The sequence below is a fragment of the Festucalex cinctus genome, chromosome 3 (assembly GCF_051991245.1).
Source record: "Festucalex cinctus isolate MCC-2025b chromosome 3, RoL_Fcin_1.0, whole genome shotgun sequence".
In the NCBI taxonomy this organism is placed as follows: Eukaryota; Metazoa; Chordata; class Actinopteri; order Syngnathiformes; family Syngnathidae; genus Festucalex; species Festucalex cinctus.
In genome coordinates, this window is record NC_135413.1 from 5,474,892 (window position 1) to 5,501,235 (window position 26,344).

The following is a 26,344-nucleotide window of genomic DNA, read 5'->3' on the forward strand; positions in this document are numbered from 1 at the left end:
TAAATACGACACGTAAATCAGCGACGCTGGACACTTGTTGCTCTTTGTCCATGCACTTGGATTATGAGCCTCCCTTCGCCGTTGCTCATTACGTGGTCCCTCTGACACTGCAAGTTAGTGCTGCCACCCAGTGTTCATTTCGCAAAACAACATAGAATCGCCTCTCAATGTAAATAGACATTGAAGTAAAACAAAATAAATCAAGACAATGTCTCGAGCAATAAAAAAAATTACATTTCTCAACAAAACACTTTTGTGAGTATCACACATTATGCAATTAAAATACAATCTTATGACTTAGCCCCTGCGATTGGCTGGCGACCCTTGTGAGGAATAAGCGGGCAAGACAATGGATGGATGGATGGACCAGCCCTAAAAATGTCTGTGAGTATAGTATGAGTGTGTCATTATGGATCAATTATTAATGTCCCCCAAACCTGTGGAGTTGTAGCATCCATGTCATGACTTGGGTCATGCAAGAGTAATGTTTGGGTCTTGTCTCATGTCTGGGGTCACGCCTGGGTCAAACTATCATGTCTGATAGTTGACTTTATTTGAACTGATGATTTGTTTGAGGCAAATATCTAATGTTTGGTTTTCTTGGAACTGATCCAATCAGCTTGTAACTAGGGAATGTCAAGCCTCTTTCATCTCTCTATATGGTTAGGACCAGTCGACAGCGAATCAGATGGGTCCAGGTCAGTCCAGTCTCAGCTCCTTATATGGTTAGGAGCCAATCCGCAGCGAATCGGATCGATCCATGTCGGTCCTGTTTCAACGACCTATCAGGGTTGCCCACATGTCTAGCCTCCGCCAAAGATCGAGTCACTGTCTATGTAAGCTGTTTGAGAAATGTGTGTGCTGCCGGATTATTAACTCTGTTCATCGATGTGCTTCCGCAGCTCAAGTGGGCTTGGCATGCAGTCTCTTTGTTTTTTCGTTTAGTCAAGTTATGTGAATAAATAGTTAAAACCTTATTTGTGTCTGTGCCTTGGGATCCAACCCTTCAGCACAAAACAGCCCAAAAGTCCAATTGTGAGCTTTTTTTGACTGCTTGGGTTACCATAGCCTCTTTTCAGCAATGTGAAAGCTAGTCAAAAGCACATCTTTTTTTTTTTTTTTTTTTTTTTTTTTTTTTTTTACTATGTCCGTTACACATCTAATGGAATCATCAGTGGAGAGGAAAAAAAGAAACAGAAAAACAATTCCATTGTATTGTGTAGGTACAGTATATTTAAAGACGTGAGAATTTTCTTACGGGAATTATGTCCTCTCCTCACTTGCTGTGGCATATTTAGAGCTTAATGTACACATACATTTACTAAACAAACAAGATTTGGCATGTGTGTCATGGACTATAATAGGATTGTCTTAGTTGCTGTCTGCGTGAAAAGAGATTTAAGAATAAAACACACATTGCAAAATGACTCATGGAAAGACAATGACTCACAAAATGCTGGCATTTCATTTTGGACAGCTGCTCTTAACTGAGTAAAAGCGGGCCAGGTGTTGGTGCTAATTGTGCACCATTCTGTTTGAGATCCATCTTTCTTAAATAATGAGTAATAGCTGATTTACAGCCCAAGTGTCATAAAACATAAAACCAAACACTGAACCGTTCCAAACATGCCAACAGTGTAAGGTAAAGCACATTCACATTCAGAGCACTTTGTCAGCTTATCAAGGTTCCCGACTGACTTCACAGTCTGTCTCAGCATTAAATGAAACTGACATTTCTCCACAGTAGGACAACAGACAACTTGCAGACTGCAGTCTTCTCACTGTATCCATTTATGTCACCATTTTCAAAGTCCTTTTTTTTTTTTTTTTTTATCCTTGTTCTAGCCAACCTATTTCATCCCACTGAAGCTCAATCTGCACTCAAGTCATTAAACTAATGCTTTTGTCAGAAAAATCAGTGTCAAGCCTGTGCTGAAATTGAAATGCACAGGGGTGATGTCTGGTATATTTCATTCCTCGTGGCATTTAAAGGAAGTCAAATAAAAGCTCTTTCTCCTCCTCTATCTCGCATTCTCAGAGGGCTGGTAAGTTTAAGAAGTCTGTGTCAAAACTATTTAAAAACTCATAACAAAAACAAAACAAAACAAAAAAAACCCAACTTTTTGAAAGCTTAGCAGCTGCATTTTGCAGGAGCCCGAAGATGCTTGCAGCGCTCTGCTTGAGGACGGAAGAAAAAGCGCAGCTCACAACAATACATGCAAAAATTCAAAGAGCTTCCCAAGTATGATAAATGAGATACTTGCGAGAGAATTTAAGGCCTGAAACAAAATTTTGCAAAGTACGTCATGTGATATTAGACCTGTGCTTTTATAAAGGACTGATTATATCAAAACTCTTTTTACCTGAAGGTGTACAATGAGTGTGGTAATTAAATTAGGTCACCTGCACGTCAGAACGTTCTGATGAGGTACTCAGATGTTTAATCATCCAGGAGTGTTGTTCCTCCTTGTTGCTCTGATGATCAAAGTTTCCCTTCCATAAGAACACAAAAGAAAGTGCGGCCAGTCAGCTGGAAACTTGAGGCACATGCATGTCTCATTACATTCTCAAGTCTCAAGGCTCCGGTATTTGTCTGTCCTTTACCATCTCATTACTGGGTAACTGAATATACGCCAATGAACCCTAGGATCAAAAGGGAGTATGTAATAAGGTTTAGATGAAGAGCACAATCCCTTGATCAGTTATATAATCTCACAAAATAGTTTAAAAAAAAAACAACAATCAGACACTTTAAACTTTTGAGATAATAACGTGGTTTGCGCGATGCCTTTTAAACTTTCTGCACACTTGGATAGACATCCAAAGGAAAGACAATTCTCATCTAAAAATTCACTTTCAGCAATCCAACCAACATGGTTGCCTTTTTCTGTAAAAGCTAAGAGTAAATCTCTGGCATTACTAATAGAGGCTTGTGTGTGAGTCAGTCAGTCCTGAAACAATGAGAATATATATATATATATATATATATATATATATATATATATATATATATATATATATATATATATATATATATATATATATATATATATATATATAAGGATCGCCCTGCACGGGACAATACGCCCTTATAGGTCGCTTGCACATGTCGTCACTTCCGCCTCGGATTTCTCGTAGTCGCCATGCTGGGTGGCCTCCATTTACGTAGCGATTCGGTCTAACACGTATCTATCACGTTTGTTTTCTGCGTTTAAAATGGTACATTGTTGCTGCATCGTTGGCTGTTCGAACAAAGCCAAGGGGGAAAATGGTCGGTCTTTTTTCCGAATTCCGAAAATAATTAGGAACCAGGGCCTGGAGACAGAGGAGTGCGGACTCCGGAGGGAAGTCGTTACTTTGGGCTCGTGTGTGCAGCGATCACTTTGTGAGCGGTAAGCTTGTTTACCTTTATTTAATGCATGAGGATTAATAACGTTTCGACCGCCCATATATGGGCAAGTTGCTTATGTTTTGGATTCATGAGCAAGCAAGTTCGGTAGTACAAGCTGGCTAGCGGACGTTAGCCGAAAGCTAACATCGAACATTTTCACCCAAGTAGTGCCAGTGCAAAGTGTTTACTGCTGAAATTGGATTGATTAGTCTTGGGCTTTTAATGCCGATAACATGTTTTTTGGTGGCAAAATGTAAACTTGGAAAAAAAAGAGACAGAAGGGGCTGATGCAAGAAAACAGACCCCCGGGGGTGATGCAAGAAAACAGACCCCCGGTAGCCTACACATCATGCTAAAGAACTTATTCACGGCCACCCTACTGCGGTAAAATAACCAGTCTTTCCATATTTTATTTGTTTATATATTTGTTTATTTTAACAGGTCGCCCTGCGCCCGTTTTTCTGTCCAATCATCCCGACTGGGCTCCAACATCAAAGTTGGGTCCCAAGTTACAACATCTATGTCTCAGCCCAGTCGGTGCCAAGATATGAACGTGCACAGGAGAGACAAGCAAAGAAAAGACGACTCGAAGTGGCAGAGATTGTTGCAGTTATGCAGCCAGATGGCTCCAGTAACCTGTACCCTCAAGTACTGCTGACATCATTGACTCTGGTATGCCACTCAGAATTCATTACATGATATATTGTATGCATGAGTGAATGTATGTGTTTGTTTGTGTGTGTACACGCACCTTATATTTTAGAGACATTTGGAAGTGTTTATAGAAATAAGTATTTGCCTGTAGCAATGTTCATACATTAAAAAATGCAACAAAATGTGTACATTTCTTTTACACTGACAAAAAAACTATACTACTTTACTATATTAAACCTATTACTGGTACCGTATTTTTTTGTGATTTTTTCTTTATTTTTTTCTTTAGGGATCTCATGCCACACCAACTTGATTGCCAATGACATGATGGAAACGAAGGCGAGCATCAAAGCATTGGAGGAGGACAACATGTGACTGTTTGTTTGGCGCTAATAAAGGCAGCGTTTATACAAATTCTATTGTTGGGTTTGTTTACAAAGCTATACATAATACAAATGACAGGATTTGACTCAATGTGCAATATGGTCCCTCTTAAAGTAATGGCATAAATCTCTATTATTTCTAAAAGCACAAAAAATGAAGTGAATAATGATTAGATGTAGTAATTTCAGGGTTAAAAATTGAACTGTTAATGTAGTTTATTTTAGCACAGGTGCCTACCATCCTGAGATGACGGTATGATGTAATGTTGATGGGGTACGCAATGACTTTCATTATACTATGTACAGAGGAAAAAGTTGCTCTCTTTTAAATTTGTTTAATGTAAGACAAGTACCAGTACTGTGTTACAGTTTTCCCAATAATCCTTGTTTCACACTTGTCACAAAACCACTGTCCTTTTGGCAGTCTAGATTGGCACACTTCAAGTGATATCATTTGATTTTACAATCTGCTGCAGCACAAAAAACTACTTTATTCCGCATCTTTGAAGTACATGAGCAAGTGGTAGGTGACAGCGGCTGAGCAGGAACACTGGAAGTCCACTGCTGATCTAGTAAATGCTCTCCCGAGCAGTTCAGGTAAGGAGGGGACTTTGGGGGGAAAAAAAAAACTCTGGCTTTTCCAGCTGGCCAAAACGAGCGATCTGGGTGGACTCGCTCAATCACACTTTGTCCACACCACAAAGTCGCAGAAGTCCGTCCAGTTAAACTCATCTGTGCCTGAATCTGAAAATATTACAAACATTGTAATGAAAATATGAAACATAGAATTAAATAAGAAACTACAAAAAGTAAAGCCATACATACCTGGTAATACTATTGGTGTTGTCGTGACAAGTGATGGGAATTGTTGCCATCCGGCACCAGACAGAAATTGGGTGTTCTGACAGCCTCCTTAACCGTGAGATCATAAGAAAAGCTGTCAGTATGCTCAGTAGTTACCATGAACACGTTTTATTGTACTGGAAACTGAAACTAAAAATAGGTCCTCTGAGAGTGGTTAACCATAACCATTTAGAATAAGTTGATTAAGTAACATGTAACTAGTGAAAGGGTAGCATTAAATTTAATTAAGCCACGGGGAGGCTGTGCATAGTTACTTTTTATTCTTATACGCTCTGCCATATTTGCCTGTTATAAAATTGTTAGAAAAACCACATCAGGTAAACCGAGCTGTGCATGTAAACACAATGATAACAGGAAGCCTGAGAACAAATCAACATTTTTGTGTGCAGAATTACCAACACCATGTGGTTTACTTACGTGCAACAGCAACCGTTTCTTCTGATGCGATGTTAAAGTTTACACTCTGTATCCACCCGCTTACAAAATAATTGTAAGCCTCCAGGGATTTGTTGGCGTGTTATGGAGCATGTTGTCAACACGAGGTAGGGAAAGATGTCCAGAGATGTCACATTTGGCCAGCAAGCTTTCTCCGTCAAAAAAAAATCACCCTTGGTCAGGACGTAATTAGGATCAATCCCGCCACACAGAGACACCTTCTGCCTGTATCGTTGTTTTTGATCTTCCGGTAAATCGTGAAAATACTGCGAAAATTACATCAGGTTGATAAGCTCTACCGTGTAACTCGCGAGTGTACCTTGTGAACCGGCAGACACCCAATATGGCGCCCGAAGGAAAAACTCCCATGATGCATTACGATGTGCAAGCGACCTATAGACCGTGGGTTTTCGGTCCGCAACAAATTTTTGTATTGACGCGTTACATGCCACTGTGCGTGTGTAAAGCGGAGGCACCCTGCTGCAGAAAAGCCCTCCCCACGAGCTAATTTCCAATCACTGTTGTGGTTCCGCCCACTCAACCCCTTACACAACAGAAGCGGGGGGGGGGGTCGTGGCAAGCGGGGCGTTGACAGACCAAAGTTTGAAGAAGTGGCGTGTAATGATTTCAGCTTCGTTATCGAATACAACGATGAGGGAGTGAAAACAGTGAACAGAAATTTTACTGTCTGTAAACATTGCTTTAAACATGTGGCAAACGTTAATCCATTATGATCGAGAGTGTTGTCACCACAGAGTCGGGCTCCGCGCAGCAGCGCACCTCCTTGCCCAAAGCTGGAAAGCAGACACGCACCCTGCCCCGACCAACCCTCGGTCCCCCAGCCAATGAAGACACGTGAAGGCGACGCTACCCGCGGGAACCAAGAAACAAATGACGGTGACAGACGGCGCGCTTCAACCGGCATGACTGGCTCGAAGCACCCAACGCCCCATCGCCTCCATCCAATCCACGACTCGCGTGAATCCGCGCTGGCCATAAACAGCCAAGAGACAGAGTAAAACAAAATAAATGATATCATGCAAATATGTGAGACCGATAGCACAGCATCAGAGAAAATGGAACCGTTTGAAGCACCATTCGATCTACTAACTCATACTTGCGCATGAGACCAAACATAATGTTTTGAGGTACACCAGATGCGTATGATGATTTCCACTGAGAGAGATGTAAAGTGAAACTGAAAACCTTTTAAATGTACACTTGCTCATTCTTTGGAAGTGTTTTTTTTTTTAACTGTCCGCTACAATAATGACATCACATGAACATGTTTGTGATGTCATTTTTGCGTGCCACTGTGTCTTGCTTGAGGTCCTTTTGCACTTCTTCTGTTTAATCTGGGCAGCCTGGTGTACTAAAGCCAGCTGTCCTCATGGTTCATCAGTGTCCCCTCTAAACATGTCGGCAAGATATAATACAGGCAGAGTGGTTATTTTTCTCAGCTGGTTGGGTTTTGAGCAGGTTCAGCCGGGCTCTCCATGCCACAGGCACACATGCCATCAGTGTGTCGACAGGTGGAGAAAGACTGAGGGGAAAAGTGTGCTAACTGGAGGTGAAAACAGAGACTTTATTGAACCCGTCAATCACTGTGAGGTGGCCAAAGGCACATAACAGTTGACCACATCTGCCAAGTATGAGGCTAACCACACACTGGTCCATTACGGTCAAGCAGTCACATTGTCTCAATGGATTAACTGCGGACATCAAGTCATTTATTATTTTTGTTTGCCTTAGCCGATTTTCCCTTCCTTGTTGCAGACTAATATTTCCTAACCTCTGTATATTGAATCAGGAAATACTCACATTCACGCAAAGGCCTCCTTGAAATTAACGCAACACGGGTTAACTCAGTGAAAAACATGTCACTAAAACAAAACGGAGCTCATTGTTTTCGGCAATAAAGAAAAGAGGATTGCTGTTAAAAAACAGCTTGAGTCACTGTCTTTAGAAACTAAAGACCAAGTTGGAAATCTTGGAGTACTAATAGACTCAGACCTGACCTTCAGCAATCATGTTAAATTCATCACTAAAACAGCCTTTTACCAGCTGAAAAACATATCCAGACTGAAGGACTGCATGCTTCAAGCAGACCAAGAGAAGCTTATCCATGCTTTTATCTCCAGCAGACGAGATTACTGTAACGGTCTTCTGACTGGACTCTCTCAAAAGAACATGAGACAATTGCAGCTCATTCAGAACGCTGCAGCTCGAGTTCTGACCAAAACAAAGACATCAGAACATATTACTCCAGTACTTAAGGATTTACACTGGCTCCCTGTCAGCTGTAGAATCGATTTTAAAGTTCTGCTACTCGTCTATAAATCACTAAATGGTTTGGGTCCAGAATATATCCAAGAAATGCTGATTGAGTACAAACCCAGAAGGGCCCTGAGATCGACAGACTTGGGCCAACTAGTGGAACCCAGAGTTCGAAGCAAACATGGTGAAGCTGCATTTAGTTATTATGCTGCACACAGATGGAATAGGCTACCAACAGAAGTGAAGTCAGCCCTGAGTGTAAATGCTTTTAAATCCAGGTTAAAAACATTGCTTTTTTCTTATACCTTTGATTAGGGACTTTTAAACAGCTTTAATTAGGTGTTTTTTTTTATTATTTTAAACTTCCATATGTTAAATGTTTTAAAGTTTGTTGAATAATGTTTGAAGAATGTTATTGTATGTTCTATTTAGTAAATTTTGTAACCTATTTTTATTAATTTTTCTTCCTCTGAATATTAACTACTGTTTCTTGATGCTTATGTGTTGTCCTTCCTTGTGTAAAGCACATTGAGTTGCCTTGTGTATGAAATGTGCTATACAAATAAACTTGCCTATATTCCAATATCCATTTGCAGATACTTAGAAAAACATATAGACTACCGGTACATGGTTTTGTTTTTCAAACTTTCAGTTAAAGGCAAAGCACTGATGCAAGTAGCTCTATTATTAATGTAATTTAATTAAAAAACAACAATAATAAGAATAAATTTGTCTTGTCAATGTTGTGATTGGAAAGAACTTATTCAAAAATATGTAAATGTCTGTCCCGTTAACATAAGGCAGTGTCGAAAAAACAGTACGTTACATAATGTAAGATATGTCATGTTAAATACTGGCTACAGTAGTGCATTTCTTAACGTTGTCTACGAAAAAGCTTTTGTGTTGATAAAGAACATTTAATAAAGTGACTATTTTGTCCTCCAAAGAATATTGTATCTTTAATGTTCCACCTTAACTATTCATAGCCCGTTTAATAGAAACAAACCAAATGTATCCATTATTTCCAATAACAGAGCTGCGTCAGTATTGCCAATATTTAGTAAACTTTCTGACCCCTCTAATGACAATAAATACATATATATATATATATATATATATATATATATATATATATATATATATATATATATATATATATATATATATAGTAGCAACTTTAATTCCTGCTAAGACTCACACATCAGCACAATTTCCTGTCACACGCTTCCTTGTATGGACTATTAAAATTGATACAACATACTATGTTGTATCAGTTATGTTGAACTAGTGGTGGGCGATATGGTAAAAATGTCATATCATGATTCTTTAAAAATAAATTCACGATCTCGATTTTATCACAATTCTTTTGGTTTTTTTCCCCATATTTTTAGACTAATCTTCACATTTCTGAACATTTTTGTAAAATTTAAAACATTCAAAATGTATATGAAACCCTAAAAGAAGAAAAAAAAAGAGATCTTAAGCCAACTAAGCTTTCTGAACAGGTTTTAATTGAAATAGTGCGATTTTTTTTTTATCAAATAGTTCAATGACTGTAAACATAAATGGTAATGAACAGCCTCAGTTGCTTCTTTCCACCGCGTGCTTGTTTTTTTTTTTATATGGAGTGCCCTTGGTAAATGACTGTGTTATCGTGGATTGTGTTAGCTTGGAGCTGCTAGTGGATGGTCTCCGTTTGTTTTGGCTGTCGGCGTAGAGTTTCGGACGGTGTCTCCGCATGCGATTAAACAGGTTCGTTGTGTCGCCATCTGACGCCCGAACGGAGTCTCCGCAATCTTTGCAAATTACTTCTGTCCTCTGGGGAAAAGCCAAAACAATTCCACACTATAGAGGTGGACTTTCTTTTCGGGACCACTGTGCGTGCTGTGATTGATTGGTCGGGTACACAGCAGCTGTGGTCGATATTCTCCCAGACTACAGGAGGCAGTAAAGAGTGCCAACAGTGTATGAACAGCGTTTAACACCACAATAGAAATTGAAAATGTATTTTTCTCAATAAACTATGGACAAAAAGAGTTTGCAGTGAGGAAACCGAGCCGGCCGGCCCGGCCGCCTCCGTCCGACTCATCCTCGCGCGCTCTCGGCTTCTCCTTCGAACGTCATTTCGCTTTGTGGAGTCGTGCGGGCCTCACAGGTGCGTCGGACTCCGGGTGGAGGAGTGGGACCGTCACTTGCCTTCGGTGCCGCGAGACCATGTAAGTTCGTGTGCGTGATTGTGTGATTGAGTCCATGGAGGGAAGAAAAACACGATTGTGTGATTGAGTGAGTGGAGGGAAGAAAAAAAAAAAAAGACCACACAGATGCATCAAGCATAAACCAAGCTTGAGCCCGCATTATGTTGAACTGTATAGAATGTGCCACAGACGATCTTGACGATCTGTCAGCTTTATGAGATCGTCAACACTTTAAAGTTCGATCTAATATCGTCATATCGCCCACCCCTATGTTGAGCATGCATTTCAAATTATTTTGTGGCCCCCCACTAACTGCTGCTGTACAAGACAACTCCTGCTGACTTCCAGCAAATACTGAAGCCTTATTTTTGTGTTCTTCTTTCATTATTGCCTTTAATGACAACAAAACATCTGGACGCACTACAGGAGGTCACAAAGCCTCCTAAGGTACATGTTTTCAGAAATGAAAGGCAGAGCAACTTTCTCCTGCACTACAGCGTTAGTAATAAGGCCACAAAAGCTCAAGCCTGGACCTCCTGGAGCTTTGTGTTGCTTATGATTGTCAGACTCAAGCTGCCCTCCCAGAGGCTACCAAATCATTTAAATGTGATGTCACAGTGAAAACCAAATACCTTCAATGCTTTCTGCAAAACAATTATGCTTGAATACCGCATTGAATAGTGGCTTAATTGTATTTAATACGTTCACAAATCTTACATACAAGCGTGTCCACCACCATCTGTTGTGATGGATGAAAGGCCCTATTTCCATACGTTCTCACGAAATCCACCTCAAACTGCAGCACTAATTAATAGTGGAGAAGATGACATGGTGAGCCGAGTTGGCCAAGCAGGGGAAGCCATGACAGCCGGGAGCAAAATAATAAGATCACGGAAAGCAAAGAAGCAGAGAGGACTTTCCCTCGGTGTGGTCCTGCTCTGTTGGGCTGTGCAGATCGATGCAAGTATCGATAGAATCGATACTAACGTGAGTATCGGTATTGGATCGATACCAGAGGGCAAGTATTGATATTTTACATTATTTTATTTATATTTAACTTATGTAAAAGGACAAATAATGTAAAATACCATAATATTTTATGAACCTAAAAGTACTTGGCATCGTATCAGCGATATTGGCAGCAGTATTTACTTGGTATCGATAGATAGACCAATCTCAAGTATCGCGCAGCTCTACTGCTCTGTTTTAATTGTGGAATAATTCAGCAATGGAAGACTGTACATCCACAATCCTGCCGGAGTTACTACTGAACTTTATCAATTATGCATCATACCTTGCATCCACAATTCTCTTTTTCAACTGATTCAGATTAATGGAGCAAACAAAAGACTCAGAGGAAATGAGGGAGGGAAACATTTGATCCTTGCGTTGCCTGTACATGAACAGCTGAGGAAGCCGCTCATCATCAACTACAGTACTATACAAGATTCACTGCACTGCTGCATGTGTGGTAAGTTTCAGAATAAGAAATAGACTGCAACACAACTCTGTACACTAGGGCTGGGTATTGCCGCCAACCTCACGATACGATACGTATCACGATACAGGGGCCACGATACGATACGTATTGCGATACATATGTATCCCACATAAGACACATTTTATTTCGTTTTTTTAACCAAAATATAGGAAAATTGGTACACTGAGACACGTGCCATGTTAAGTTTAAAAGTAAATAAATGTTGATATTCTTCCTCTGCTTTAATTTTTCTTAGCAAGACAGTGTCCAATCACTGGTGAGCTATTTTTGCATTAATTGAAGGCAATTAACTTCAAAGACGCTGCTGGTTTTTATTTTTTAGGTACAATGCAAGCTGCAAAGGCAAACGTTAACTGCCTATTTAAAGTTAACAAGCAATATCAATTCTGACGCCTGCGTATCGATACGTGTATTGTAATGAGGCCCGCAACGATATATTGCCGTATCGATTTTTTGAGCACACCCCTACTGTACACAGAGACTTGGATGGGACTAAATGTTTAGTTGTGATTTACAAAAGAAGTGTCACTGACATCTCAAAGCTTCGCTACACTGCAAATGAAACAGACCTCGTGATTTTCCTTTGACATACTATATGTAGTCTTGTATATTTGGATGTTGCTCGGTTTGTTGGTTTGCTTGTTATGTTAACTAGTTTCTAATTACCTTTGGAGAAGGATGGCCTGTGTAACAATGAAGAACACAATAAATTTTGGCAAGGATCGGAATATCGGTGTGCATACAGAAATTAAATTTTACATTATGGGATTTTGTCTCTGTCTGGAATGAATAGGCTATAGTACAGTGATCTGACGCTTCCCATTCATTTATTCCAGCTTCCAAAATGGAGCTACAGTAGCATTTTATATTTAGAAATGTATCTTTGCCAACTTCCCAAACACATTTGATAAGGATCTTGATAAAGGTGAACTGCCCACAGGACCCCAAAATTAATAAAACAAATGAAGTCAAATTCTCATTGGTTTCAATCAACCGGCCCATCATTGTCTCAATTTATAATTCTACCCATTTAAAGACATGTTTAATGATTGAATTACATCAGAAAACAGTATGTATGTATGTTATTTAACATACAAATGTTATATAACTGCGCACCGTTTCTCACCTTAATTCGTTCGGTTCTCCCGACAGACCTCGGCTCTGCCCTGCCAGTCAGTGTCTTTGCTATCAAGTCAAGTCATGTCTTGGAACAACAGTGTTTTTGGTCTCTGTTCAAGTCATCCTCGTCTCAGTCAAGTTCACTCTTGTCGTCGTCACGTCCAGTCGTCCACGTCTTCCTCGTCTCAGTCCAGTTCCCCCCTCGTCCTCATTGTTAGTCATGTCTAGTCACCCACTGTCATGTTTTGAGCTGTCAGGCTGCGCTCTCAGTAGTTTGTTGTTGTCTTACAGCCAGTTGACCACGAGGGGCACCAACGCAACCCAAGCAGCTGTCTTCATTCATGTAATTAGTCTTGTGCAGCTTCTGCCTCTGTCTCTTGTCGGACTATTCTCTTGCCAGCCACCAATGCCCAAGCCTAGCCTCGACTATTCCTCGATTTCCGCCTCGCCTGTACTTCAATATTGCCTAGCCGTTGTGAGTTTTATAGTATAGTGATTTTTGTATTCTGACTCTTACCTTTGTGTGTAAGCACTTTCAGTTGATCTCCTTGCCTATTTGGTGCAAGCCTTTTAGTTAGAGTTACTTCCGCGTTGTTACGTGCACTTTTTGTTTTAGTTTTTTCCTCCTTGCTTTGCAAGCGATTTCTGTTTGGATATTTTGTGTGTGTGTCTATTTTGTAAATAAATTTTGTAAGCTGCTCTGTTGTCCGCGTTTCTGGGATCCGCTCCCGCGTCATAACACCCACGCCATCAATTTGCTGTGAGTTACCCATATTCTGCCAAATCGCCCCACGTTCAGTACAGTCATGGCGACCAGTCTGCTCACGTTCACCCCCACCATGGCTACCTGCTTCCCCTTGTCCAGTCTGGTCTTGGCGACCAGTCCTCTCACGTTCCGTCCCATCATGTCAACCAGCTTCCCCTTGCCCAGTCAAGTCTTGGTGACCAGTCCTCTCACGTCCCCTCCATCATTTGTTCATTGTAAATAAAGTTCCTTATATTGCACTTCCTGTCTGTCTCTCTGTAAATGTTAGGATTATTATGTATATATTATTCCATATTTTCTCTTTTATTGCATAGAGTTAATTTTAAAGCATATACTCAGTACTTCACTATCAGTTTGGGTTGCTGTATGTGTATTCAACCTAAGGACGTCTGGAATGCGGGAATGAAGAACTTCACATCAGGACAGGAGACAGCATTCAAGGATTAGTGATCAAAGGATGTCTTCTGTGTTAATGACTATTGTATTTGTGATGCCACAACGCTGCTATTTCTCCGCCTCTTTTTCTGACCATTTGTTAGCGAACTCCATGAAAAGACAAGAAATGTGAATGTGTGTCAGAGTGGGCCAGAGGATTGTGACCAGCACACATCTCTTGCTCATCTCTCCTTGTACAAGTAAAGGTCTTGCTTTCTCATTTTAATGTCTGTCTCCACATTTGTGCAGTTTAAAAATGTCATAGATGGTGTTTAAACCTGACATTTATTTGGTCCTTCGAACCGGATGCCAAGATGCCTAAGGATTCCAGCGGGTGTGGTGGACTCCAGAAAGACCATGGCCATGGCACAGGCTCCCTAGAGTGAGCCTAAGATCCTTTTTGAGGACTGGAAATTCTGCCCGCCAGCTGGGATCTACAGGCTGACGGCTTTCCGATGGAGAGAAGACATCTGGGTGAGCAAAAGTTTACTTTCCGGGGGAAAGTGTGAATGAATGTCGACGTAAAATCTGCGCGAAGGTACTGTCGCAGCCTGCACGAAGGTACTGTGTGGGAGGAAAAACCTTGTGAATACTAGTCAATGGCAAGTGAGGGGAACGGAGCCCAGTAACGTCCGTGTAAAGAGACGATGGCGGAGTCGTGTACGTACTTAAATTCCGTGAAATGCTGGAAAAAAATATATATATTGAAAAGGCCTTGTGTGAGTGTGAAGTGAATGGAAGTGTAGTGTCACTTGATACTTACTTCATTTTAAATAAACAGGATTGTAAGTGACAACTCATTGTGGAAGCAAAGGCAAGAATTCTCCGCCCTGTTGGGTAGAAGCTTGAGAATTACCACAGTGAGAAATTTCTTGTCACCCTGTTATTCGAACATATCAGTCCTTAGGAAACTCTAGGTTCGCGGACTGTACCAAATTCATATAAAATGGGGGAAAATAAACAGTAAAAGTGAGCTACAAGATGAACTATCCAGTAAGGATTGGAAGTTCATAGAAAAATTAGATCCATCTAAAATATAGCATTGAAATACGTGGATTACAAGATATACTTTTGCTGGCCAGCTTAATTTACAATAGTAAAAATAATAACAATAATAATGGTAATCCACTACAATATTAAATAAGGAATAAAATGAAATGGAAAGTTGGAGCTTTAACAGCCTAAAGATATCGAGGCATCTGTAAAAGTGTATGTGTGTGGCTTCTCACTGTGTTTGTCTCTGTGAGCTCTTGTGTATGTGTCTGTGTGTCATATTGTCTAAAGATGACGGCTAAAAGGGTTTAAATTGTGTATAAGGGGTTGTTAGATCGTGTCTAACATAACTATGTTAAAACGGTGAAATTGAGAAATTTTGGTCTGTATCAAATATGAGGTGCACGGACCAAAAAGTGGTCCCACAAGGGGTCATCACCCAGTCCTCAGGTGACAATTGTGTGTTTTTGTTTTTGGATGGTAAAGCTAATTGTTTGAGAGTGAGTTAAGTAGGTGATTGATGACAAGTTGTTGAACTTTTGACAGGAAAAAAAATCCTTTTTGTTGGATTGTTTTGAGCATGGGAAATGATAAAAGTAAGAGAGAAACGTGAAAGTAGAATTGTGATGGTAGAATTAGAACAACTGGACAAAGAGAAGAGGAATTAGTGGATGATTTTAAAGTGGGATTTGTGAAGTGTTTAGAACAAGTTGTGGTGGTGTAGATGATGATAAGACAGGTAGGAAGTGTAATGTTAGAGGACACTGAGTTAAGAAATTACCCTCAAAAGTACAAAATAGATAGTTTAAAATGATTAGAGGAGTTAGAAAAAAAAGAAAGAAAGATAACCGGTAAAGGACTGCTGTGTTATTCATATAAATGAACTAATATGATTTTTATGGAAAATTGACAGTGAAAGGAAGCAATGTAAGTGATTAATTACACAATTATACAATTTCTATTCTAGGTTTAAATGACAATTAAAAATTGTGATCAGATGACAGGCAAAATGTGTAGTTGTGATGATTATTTAGGTGAATGATTCTTTAAATTAAAAAAAAATCAATAACTTTTGGAAGAAGATGGTGTTATAACTGAATTTAATAACTGAGAAGATTTTTGGTTATTATTGGGAAAATAACTAAGTGGTACAGATATTGAGTCGAATTTCAAATATCACTATCTTTGATATGTAGTAAAGGAATGATTTAATGTTAAGCAATAAAGATATTTTTATACCTAATATTATGCTACCTCACTACATTAGGTGGGTGTGAAGCTCTGATAGTTGGTTGATGTTTGAATGTTGATAAAATTAAATAAAAATGGATAGATTCCCAGATAAGTTAAAGATTGACAGGGAGTGGTAAAATTAGGACTCAGGCGCAGAGATAAGAAGGGAAAAGCAAAAGCTATAAAATAAAATAAAATAAAAGCGCTCCAAAAGAGAGGATAGCTAACAGGCCACAGAAAAGTCATTTTTAAACTGAAACTATACTGTGCCTATGAAAATTTACGAATAAAGGTTTACACAGAAGACAACTGACAATAAGGCTGAGTAATTAAATTACAAACATTTGGCACAAGACATGAAGTGGGGAGGTGCAGTCTAACCCTCAGAGAGTGTGACCCTCCTCCACTTTTTGTGAACAAGAATTTAGCAAGTCTCTCCTTCCTGTGAAAGATTTATGATTGAAGTGGAAAATTCCTATCTATAAAGAGGCAGAACAATTCTTGATTACAGACTTTGGTTAGAAGAGTATGTTTAAATTATGGTAATGAACCCTCTAATGAGTGTATAAAGTTAAGGCAAATGATATAGATTATTTGATAAATAATGCAAATCTAGTCTACTAAATACTAGTTTAAAGAAATTTGAAACTTTGAATTAAGTAAGTAATGATGGTTTTCAGCTATGACTATATTGTAAAGTGTGTAATGGCACCATTTGTCAAATTGCCAAATGGGGAAGGCCTTGATATCACACTGATAATAGAAGCTTCTATATGGAAATGCAATGACTTCATGACTTTCTAACAGAGTAAGACAGGTAGTAATTTAAACCTTATTGACTGAATTTGAAAATACTTACTAGGAGTTAAATGTTCAAAAAATTCATTACTGTGGTGTTTACATTTACTAATAGATTTGGTGTGACTCTTGCAGATCCAGATTAGAGAACAACATAAAATTGTAAGAAAGAGCCTTTACAATGTTGTTTTGAATATAGTCCTGAAGTTTGTATAAAAGATTATTAAAATGGTTTGAAAGGCAAACACATTATTAGTGGTAAGTTAATTAAAAATAAATAAATAAATAAATAGCTGAGATTTGTATTTGATTAAGAAGAAAAAAAAATGGCATTTATAATTGAATTTGAATGTTCTTAAAGGAGCACAATTATTAATAGTTGCTTTTCCACCAACAAGCCCAGGATCTTTGAGTTCTGGGTAAAGTGAGTTTTTGGTTGTAAAAGTTCAGCAGGGAATTTAGAATTGTGTTTTTACAGTGTCTTAGAGTTCTCTGTAATTAATTTAAATGAGTTTGATTGAGTCGAGCTGATGTAAAAATACTGACCCCTCAAAGTAACCACCCTAGGTTAGCGAGACCCTGCTGCCGAGATAGTACTTGGATGCCCCATGAGGAATTTTTATTACCCTGGTAATTGTTGTTGGTGGAAAAACGGCCATTTATTTGAACAAGGTGAACATAAGAAACAAAGATGAAACGAAACCAGTAAGCAGAATTATATTAAATGGGATTAGGCCTAGTCTTGGTGTCTACATTAGATGGGAACATGGTAATAAAAAGATAAGGTGAGTAGAAAAAGGGATATCTCTATGTGAAAGGTGTAGGATCTTTGCATTTTTACGACGTAGTCTATATCCTAAATAAATTCTTAAATGGTAGCTGACGCCTTGTTACAAAAAGCGAGGGAATTGATTGTAAAGAAGGGAGATAGAATGGCAGATGATAAACTATGTCACTCTGAGCATAAATATGAGAACGAAAACAATGCGACACCTACAAGTGTCACAGTTGACTACTTGTACACTGATGATGAGTTTGATGCAGCGACACATGTCATTTTACCGGAACGATTTAAGGTACTGTTTAAAATGAGGAATTACACATGTGTCATTGTTAAAAAGTAAATACAGGCATTGCAAAGACATGTGAATGTTTGGAATTGGTGAAATTGTGAGTAGAACAGGAAAGACAGGTTAAAGGAGGATAAAAAAAATATATATATATATACTGGATAGATTAGGAAGAGATCTGAATTAATGATGTAATATAACAATTATGGTAGAAGGCATAGAGATGACAGAACTTTTGTTTTTCTTTAAAACTAAATCGGAAGAACTGTTTAACCTGCTTCCTTATGAATTCATCATTCATTCATTCATTCTGATGTTGGGTTTCTTGATAACATGTAAGTAAGTGGAAATCAGAGCAAACAGATCAGATATCATCTATGCTAAAGATGATTTATTGAAGTAAAATGCTGAATTGGAGATAAATTAGACTAGTGATTAAGGACTCGCAATGTGAGTGCTGATTGAAAATACTAAACTTACTAACTGGAAATATATTATTAGATAATTTGGATTCTTGATGAAAATTTGAGGAATGAATAAGTACTATAACAGTACACCCAAATTGTATATTCTGGTCTAAATTTGCACTGGAAGGGAAATATACATACATATATATATATATATGACACATATATATATATATATATATATATATATATATATATATATATATATATATATATATATATATATATATTGTTACTACAAGGATATTGTGAATGTCCCACAATACCCTCTCAAGCAATTAGAAATTGTTTGGGTACATTTAGGAAGTCAGATTTTGACTTGCATGGACAAAATTCTTTTATGGCATGATAGAAAATTGAGCTGTGAATTGAAAACCAGCAACAACTTCAAAGAAAGAAGAAATTGGAGATTGATGTAAATAAAGGTATATTACACTTTTGTGCAACAAGGGTGTAATATTTAGATTGTTTTGATTGTAAAGTGGTTATGATGGAGACCCAATGATAAACAAAGTAATTTTGTCGGCCCTAAGATTTGAAACAAATTATAAAATGATATTTAAATTCCTGAGTGAAATTGTGACCTGTTATGAACTTTTGAGGTTTGTGATTATGCTGTTTTAAAATAAAATCACCCACAGGTTGATTTGGCTGTGCAATTATACATGAATTGGGTGGATAATTATGCTAGCAATGTTACTACTGAAATTGAATTGAGATACTGATAACGACAATGTCTAACAAATTTTAATAGATAGATGACTGTGAAAAATGCAGTTTGTGATTTAAATTGAACAATGATAGTAGTGGCTTTACGAAGATATTGGAAGGCCATTTGAACAGACAATTGATTGCTGACATGGTTATGAGTTTGTTTAGAATGCATGAAGTAGAATTTAAGCCAGTATTTTTATTATTTGTTAACAAGATGATTGATATTCATGGTGGCTTTGTTATTAACTACATATAGCTTTGGGAAAGATGTGTTACATTTAAACTTGATTATATGGTTGTAAACAATATAAGATGTAGTATGATACAATTAGTTTTGAAGAAATGCCAGACTACGACAATGCTATGGGCGGATTATAACGTTCTACCCCTCCAAGACATGTGAACTACAGTGTTCTTTCGCAAATTAGGGCCAGAGCGGTGAAGGCTACAGGGTCCCTATTGTTTTTAAATTCCATAGTCATTTTAAAAAAAAAAAAAAAAGAAAAAAAAATGTGCTGATTTTGTGGATTTTTGTACAACTGTGTAATTTTTTGAGAAGGGGAAAATGACTGAATGAAGGTTAACCCAGTGATATACGAGGGAACACTGTAGTGGGGGGAAAAAAGGAAAAATTAAAACCTTTTGTAAATATTATGAAATTATTTTAAATTGCATGCAGCATAAGATTATATGAAGTGGGTTGGATAATGATTTTGAGTTGTGACCCATAAAGATGTCTCAAAAGGGGGGAGTTGGCAACAATACTGCAATACCGCATACAAATTTTATGTTTTTAATTTTAATTTTTCAAGTTTTTACGTTTTTGGAATTTTGTTTTAGAATTTTGTTATACATGGAATTGATGTTTCTAATATTCTACAATTTCTGTTAGTGGCTATTGATTTTATGGAATTTAACAAAAAGTAAGACAATGTCAATATTAACAAGTACTGATTGATGGTCTTAAAAAATTTAACAATGAGTTGAAATTGTTCCAGAAAAACAACTGGATGTTATTATTATGGCAGAAGCATTGTGTGAATAGATCATGTCTCTATATGACATACTAGTTATTTGGAGTAATGAATGAAAGTCACTTTATATGTTACATTGTTAAGGGAAAAAGAGAAACGAGAGAAAAATACATGATCAAAGCATGGAGATAAGATAATTGATGATTAAGTAATTTGGGAAATTGTAAAAGGAACGAGACAGTTAAGCTCGTTTGAAATTTCCTGTGGTAGACCATTTAAATTTGCCCATTGTAATGACCTGTTAAGACATACAGATGAAATAAATTGATTTAAGTGACTATATGAGGAGATTGTTTAAATGATAAGGAAGTGAAGATGTTTAATCAAATGCCAGATGACTCTCTATCTCAGCAGGAAGGCAAGCCTCCCATCAAGGGTAGTGACTGACTTTGATTAAAGGTCCAGCCTAAGGTGGGAAGGCCCTTGTAAGTGTTGTTGGCCCCGAAGGTTGTGAAGATCGCTGAACGACTCTCCTGGATTCACCTATCACATGGCACAAAACAGGTACCATTGACTAACAGCTTGCCAGATTGCGGAGCGAAGCCTGACTGAAGTGAGGTCAGAGGAGAAACAAGCAGCTTGACTAGCTGTGAAAAGTCTGACCAAGTAAGTCAGTGAAGACTTTGGGAGCACATTGGTTGCTACCCTCGAAGTTTCCCCAACTGCTGTGAAGTCCAGGGCCTGTCTATTGTGCATGATGTGTCAGAAGGGACAATTCAAGGAGACGAGTCCCTTTCCTGAATCGAATGGAGAGTAAGATGCGATCAGACAGTTGGGGCTGTCTTTTTGATTTTGATGTTTGTTTTTGGGGCCATCTTGAAGAGGAAGAGAGACAGATGGTTGAATTATTAATGCTGAGAATTACATACAGAAACATTGGATAATGTACACACATTAGAGCAACAACACATTGATTGCACTTTAAAGACGATACGTTGAATTACATTGTGCTTATGATAATTTTACTAATATGGCGTTTTATGATGGAAAGAGAAATGTTACGTCATGCTCTATGTGATAGTGTTGACAAAGGTCTTATTTGTGTAATGGGGAAAAAAATGTGTTATGCACTGTGATGGTGATGTTTTGCTTATTTAACAAATACATGGTATGAGACTTTGAGTAAATATGTAATAACAGGAGGGAAATATTAGGATTATTATGTATATATTATTCCATATTTTCTCTTTTATTGCATAGAGTTAATTTTAAAGCATATACTCAGTACTTCACTATCAGTTTGGGTTGCTGTATGTGTATTCAACCTAAGGACGTCTGGAATGCGGGAATGAAGAACTTCACACCAGGACAGGAGACAGCATTCAAGGATTAGTGATCAAAGGATGTCTTCTGTGTTAATGACTATTGTATTTGTGATGCCACAACGCTGCTATTTCTCCGCCTCTTTTTGTGACCATTTGTTAGCGAACTCCATGAAAAGACAAGAAATGTGAATGTGTGTCAGAGTGGGCCAGAGGATTGTGACCAGCACACATCTCTTGCTCATCTCTCCTTGTACAAGTAAAGGTCTTGCTTTCTCATTTTAATGTCTGTCTCCACATTTGTGCAGTTTAAAAATGTCATAGATGGTGTTTAAACCTGACAGTAATGTTTCGCCGCCATTGGGTCCATCCACCACATTCACTGCACCCACGTGACAGATGCAGGAATTACTGGCATAGCAATCCTCACGTTATACTTTTTCAAGTCATCTGAATGTAACATAGAGCAGTGGTAATCCAACCTTTTTTTTTCTTTTCTGGAAGTAACCAGTTCAAACATGGCAGCACTGAGGACCGGCAAGCGGGTCAGGTGAGGGTTGAAGTCACCTGTGTAGCCTGATACAAAATTACCAAGATGGTTAGGGACCACCAATATAGACCACGACTTCCTTTTCTTGTGATAATATACAGTAGTACATGTGGCATAGTGTGTAAAGTGAAGTAGAGTAATCATTGTCCAGCATGTAAGTGCAGAACTGTTATACAAAAGCGGCAAATGGTTTAAATAACATGTGACGTGTCCAGGTGGTACACATACAGTAGGTGCCTTTCATGCTGATAGTGACCATTGATGTAAATGTGACTGGTGGTCTATACGTGATCTGTGATTGACTGACGACCAGTCTGCTTTATAGTGCGCCTTACGCTCAGTCTGCCAGTTTTCTCGATGACCCTGAACAGGGACATGTGGCAGTATATGAACAGATGGAAAGATGAATCCAATTCAACATTCTGCACAGCCAAAGAAATAGTTATTGTAGCGTACACACTGTAGTGTCACTTTCTTGTTTTAGAACTACTCTTCATATCCTTCTGGTGTCTTCTTCCTTTTCTCCTCGCATCTCGCACTGTGCCCAATCAGGACTCCGGATCTACTAAATCAGTGATCCTTAAACATTGGGTGGGCCCCAAAATAATTTCACTTTTTTTAAATTTAAATCTGGGCTGCAAGGACAGCAGCAGCTTTGTACACATATAGCAGGGTATTTTTTAAAACAGATTAAATAAAAATAAATCCACCTAAACGCACACAAAAATTGAATTCTTTGCTTGTTGGGGATCTTATTGGGTGTCAATGTTTACACATAAATAAATGTAATTGATGACCACACAGTATCATGTTATTTGATAATTTTATAAACCTTAACTAGATTTAATTTAGTTACTAAATACAAACAAATAATAAGTCAACATAAATGAGAATTTCTGAATGGGCCCTGGGCCACTTTTATAGGCAAAGTTGGGCCCCAAGGTATTTAAAAAAAAAAAAAAAAGGTTAAGAAGCCCTGTACTAAACTAATAGTGTGCTGACAACAGGAGGGCTGATATTCAATTAAAGTTAACCTACAGTCGTTGCTCAGTGTGGAAAGCAATGTTTTAAGTGGCACCAACATAAGGATGGTCTGAGCTGCTCCGGGAAAAGGCCAACTGTTCTCTCTAGTTAACACGCAAGTTTCCAAACAAGGGATACAATGCTCCGAGGCAAACATGCTGCATCAGGAGGTAAGCAGAGGACACACTGCAATGAGGGAAGAAAGGGGAAAGGATGACAGTTTTGAGACAGTTACTGTCATTAGGTCACCGACTCACATTGTTTGATTCTTTTGAAGTAAAAAAAATATATCCAACCAAACTCACGGATCCCAGAAATTCTGAGCTTTAGTGCTTAATGGTTATATTTTAATTGTTTCTCTTTAACAAGTACTCGAGACACAAAAATATCTTGTTCCGTCCATTAGGGGTGTTAAAAAAAAATCGATTCGGCGATATATCGCGATACTACATCGCGCGATTCTCGAATCGATTCAATAAAAAAAAATCGATTTAAAAAAAAAAAAAAATTATTTTTATTTTTAAGAGCTCAGAATTGTTCATTCGGTAGTCTTACCGATTCAACGTCTTATCATCATTGCCTTTTTTTGTTTTTTTGTTTTTTTTGTGTGTGTGAATCGATTTTTAAACTTCCATTTTTAATGGCAAAATATTCAACAAAACGTCTGACTTCGGGTTAGGATTCACACCTTGAGCATGGAAGAATGTTATATGAACGGAACATTAAGCCTTAACATTTTATTTTAATGCTGTTCAAACATGAAACAGATTACAACCTCTATAAGACTGAAATTTCAGATAAATAAATAATACATTTTCATATAAATCTTACACTCTACAAGCTTACTGATTAGTATTTTCTAAATTTGAATGAAAAAAAAATCGCAACAATCGACTTATAAATTCGTATCGGGATTAATCGGTATCGAATCGAATCGTGACCTGTGAATCGTGATACGAATCGAATCGTCAGGTACTAGACAATTCACACCCCTAATTGACACTGAAACATCCTTTATTTTCCAGATGAGTTGTCTCAATGAGAATTGGCAGAGTTGAAGAGAGTAACTTTTATGTTCTTGTAAATCTCAATTGTATCTCAATGATTATTATGCATTACAAATTGAAAAAAACACATTGCCAACCATTTTGCAGTCAGGCAATCTTAGGTTGCACGATTATTGGAAAAATAGAATTGCCTGAGGCAAGGACCTCTTCCAGAGCTAAGACAAGTTCAGATTTACCACCAAAACCAACAAATGTATACGGTATGAATTGCATTTGCATTATTAGTGTTGGAACTTGGAACACCTATGTAACGAGGCGTGTGACTGGAAACCAAATAAAAAGAGAGGGTTAGGAGGGTTTTTTTTTCCCAGAGTGCAGTAGTGAATTATATCAGTCAGTTCCTCTCCTCTCTCCTCACGAGCTTTGAACTGTGTTTAATTAATGTCAAACAGGTAAACCTGATCGAAACACCATTTAAGGTGTGAGTGCCAAATGTCTTTAATTATAGCTGTAAACCACATTGAAAACTGTGAGTGTATTTCATGATCAATATGTTGCTGGAACACCTGAAGTTTTTAGTTGTGACTGGGAAGAAATGTTAACATAAACCCTGAGTAAGCAAGACAGAATAATGTAATAAAGCCTACCTAACAGGCTGGTGACAACCATTTTCTCCATATATTTGAATATATGATGAAAAACACCTTCAATAAAAAGAATATAGAGCTATATAATGTCTGTCTTGATACTATTTTGCCTGATGACTGGCCATTTAGTGATGTTTGTGACTTTTTGTGCCCGCTAGTCACGGTCAGGGCAAAGCAAGAATCTAAAATATCACAAGAGCAAGCGGTCAAGAAGATCACAAACCCATTGGACTTATTCCCCCTCAGGCTGAAAGTGAATGTGCCGCCACTGAAATCAGATACTGATGCTTTCAAGTTGTATAAGAGGAAAATAATAATCATACAATGACTGGAAAATCTTAATACAAATGTGAAGCAGCAAAAGTGAAATATTCACCCAATAACTCTTACAACTTACACCCTGTACATTATTTGCGATTTAGTGTAAAATGACAAAAGCTGAAGTAATGCCAGCAAGCTAATCACAAACATATCTAAAGAGTTTCATAACTATCCCCGGCCCATCTGTAGTAGCCTGTAATGCACTCCCTGTACCCACTAACCAGTGTTGCCACAGTTACCTTGAAAAAGTAACTTAGTTACTTTACTGATTACTTGGTTTTAAAAGTAACTAAATTGCGTTACTGATTACTTGATTTTAAAAGTAACTAAGTTAGATTAAAAGTTACTTTTTTAGTTACTCTCAGTAGCTGCCGATAACACCATCTCAACATAAAAATAATGCGGTAGAAACGGAGTTCCAAATACTTTATTGAAAGTGCATGTTTAACATGAAAATAAAGTTTTCTTTTAATGAAAAACAAAATAGGCAGTCTCTCTTGACTATTTGTAACGTAAATACTTTTTATAAAACAAAAAATAAAAATCTATCCAGGGTGAAAATGAAAATCCCCTTAATTCCTCTATTGTTTGTTCCGCTATTCCAGTGTGTACACTTGAGTCGACTCGTGCATGCTGAAAACTAGGGGTGGGAATCTCTGAAATGAGGCCGATTCGATATGTATCTCGATACACAGGTTGCGATTCGATTGAAAAACGATTAGATTTCAGAACAGAACGGTTCGATACGGTTCGATTAAGTTTGGGAACGATACAATTTTCGATTTGATACGATTCATTTCAATATTCAAAACTTATAGTGACATTTGTTGCTTGTAAACATTAATCTTAAAACACCACAAATTTTTACAGTATCTACAAATGTGAACAACAACAAATATGTCTTCTATATTTTTATATTTTGAATCAATTATTTAAATATACCGCAACAAAGGGCTGGGCGATATGACTGAAAAATGTATCAGTTTAAATATTTATTAGTAGTTATTGACAGTTATAATTGTTTTTTTTCTCTCTCTCTACAAAATGACACGACGAGGAAAGGTAGGACTCAGACGCAGGATAAAGGTAGGCCACAAAGGTAACAGGTTTATTTCTGGCCAACAGCTGTCTCCTCTCAACCTGAGAGGAGAAAGGGGAATCAAAAAGTGGAGAACTAAAAACGCTCCACTGGGGTGGAAAAAACA

At 37.9% G+C, this 26,344-nt stretch overlaps 3 long non-coding RNA genes across 4 annotated transcripts; 2 read left to right on the forward strand and 1 right to left on the reverse strand.

Annotated features, from left to right (window-relative positions):
• The first annotated feature begins 3,101 nt into the window (after nt 1-3,101).
• LOC144016650 (uncharacterized) lies at nt 3,102-5,326 on the forward strand. Its single transcript, XR_013282953.1, has 3 exons — nt 3,102-3,392; nt 3,833-4,063; nt 4,335-5,326. It is a non-coding gene; the product is annotated as an uncharacterized LOC144016650 (long non-coding RNA).
• LOC144016651 (uncharacterized) lies at nt 3,162-6,055 on the reverse strand. Its single transcript, XR_013282954.1, has 3 exons — nt 5,710-6,055; nt 5,254-5,340; nt 3,162-5,172 (listed from the first exon to the last, which is right to left on the reverse strand). It is a non-coding gene; the product is annotated as an uncharacterized LOC144016651 (long non-coding RNA).
• Nucleotides 6,056-9,986: 3,931 nt separating this feature from the next.
• Nucleotides 9,987-13,518, forward strand: LOC144015504 (uncharacterized). Of its 2 annotated transcripts, XR_013282737.1 has the most exons (3): nt 9,987-10,220; nt 11,529-11,670; nt 12,853-13,518. It is a non-coding gene; the product is annotated as an uncharacterized LOC144015504 (long non-coding RNA). The 2 variants fall into 2 exon arrangements; XR_013282736.1 differs by having other exon boundaries at nt 9,987-11,670.
• Nucleotides 13,519-26,344: the final 12,826 nt, after the last annotated feature.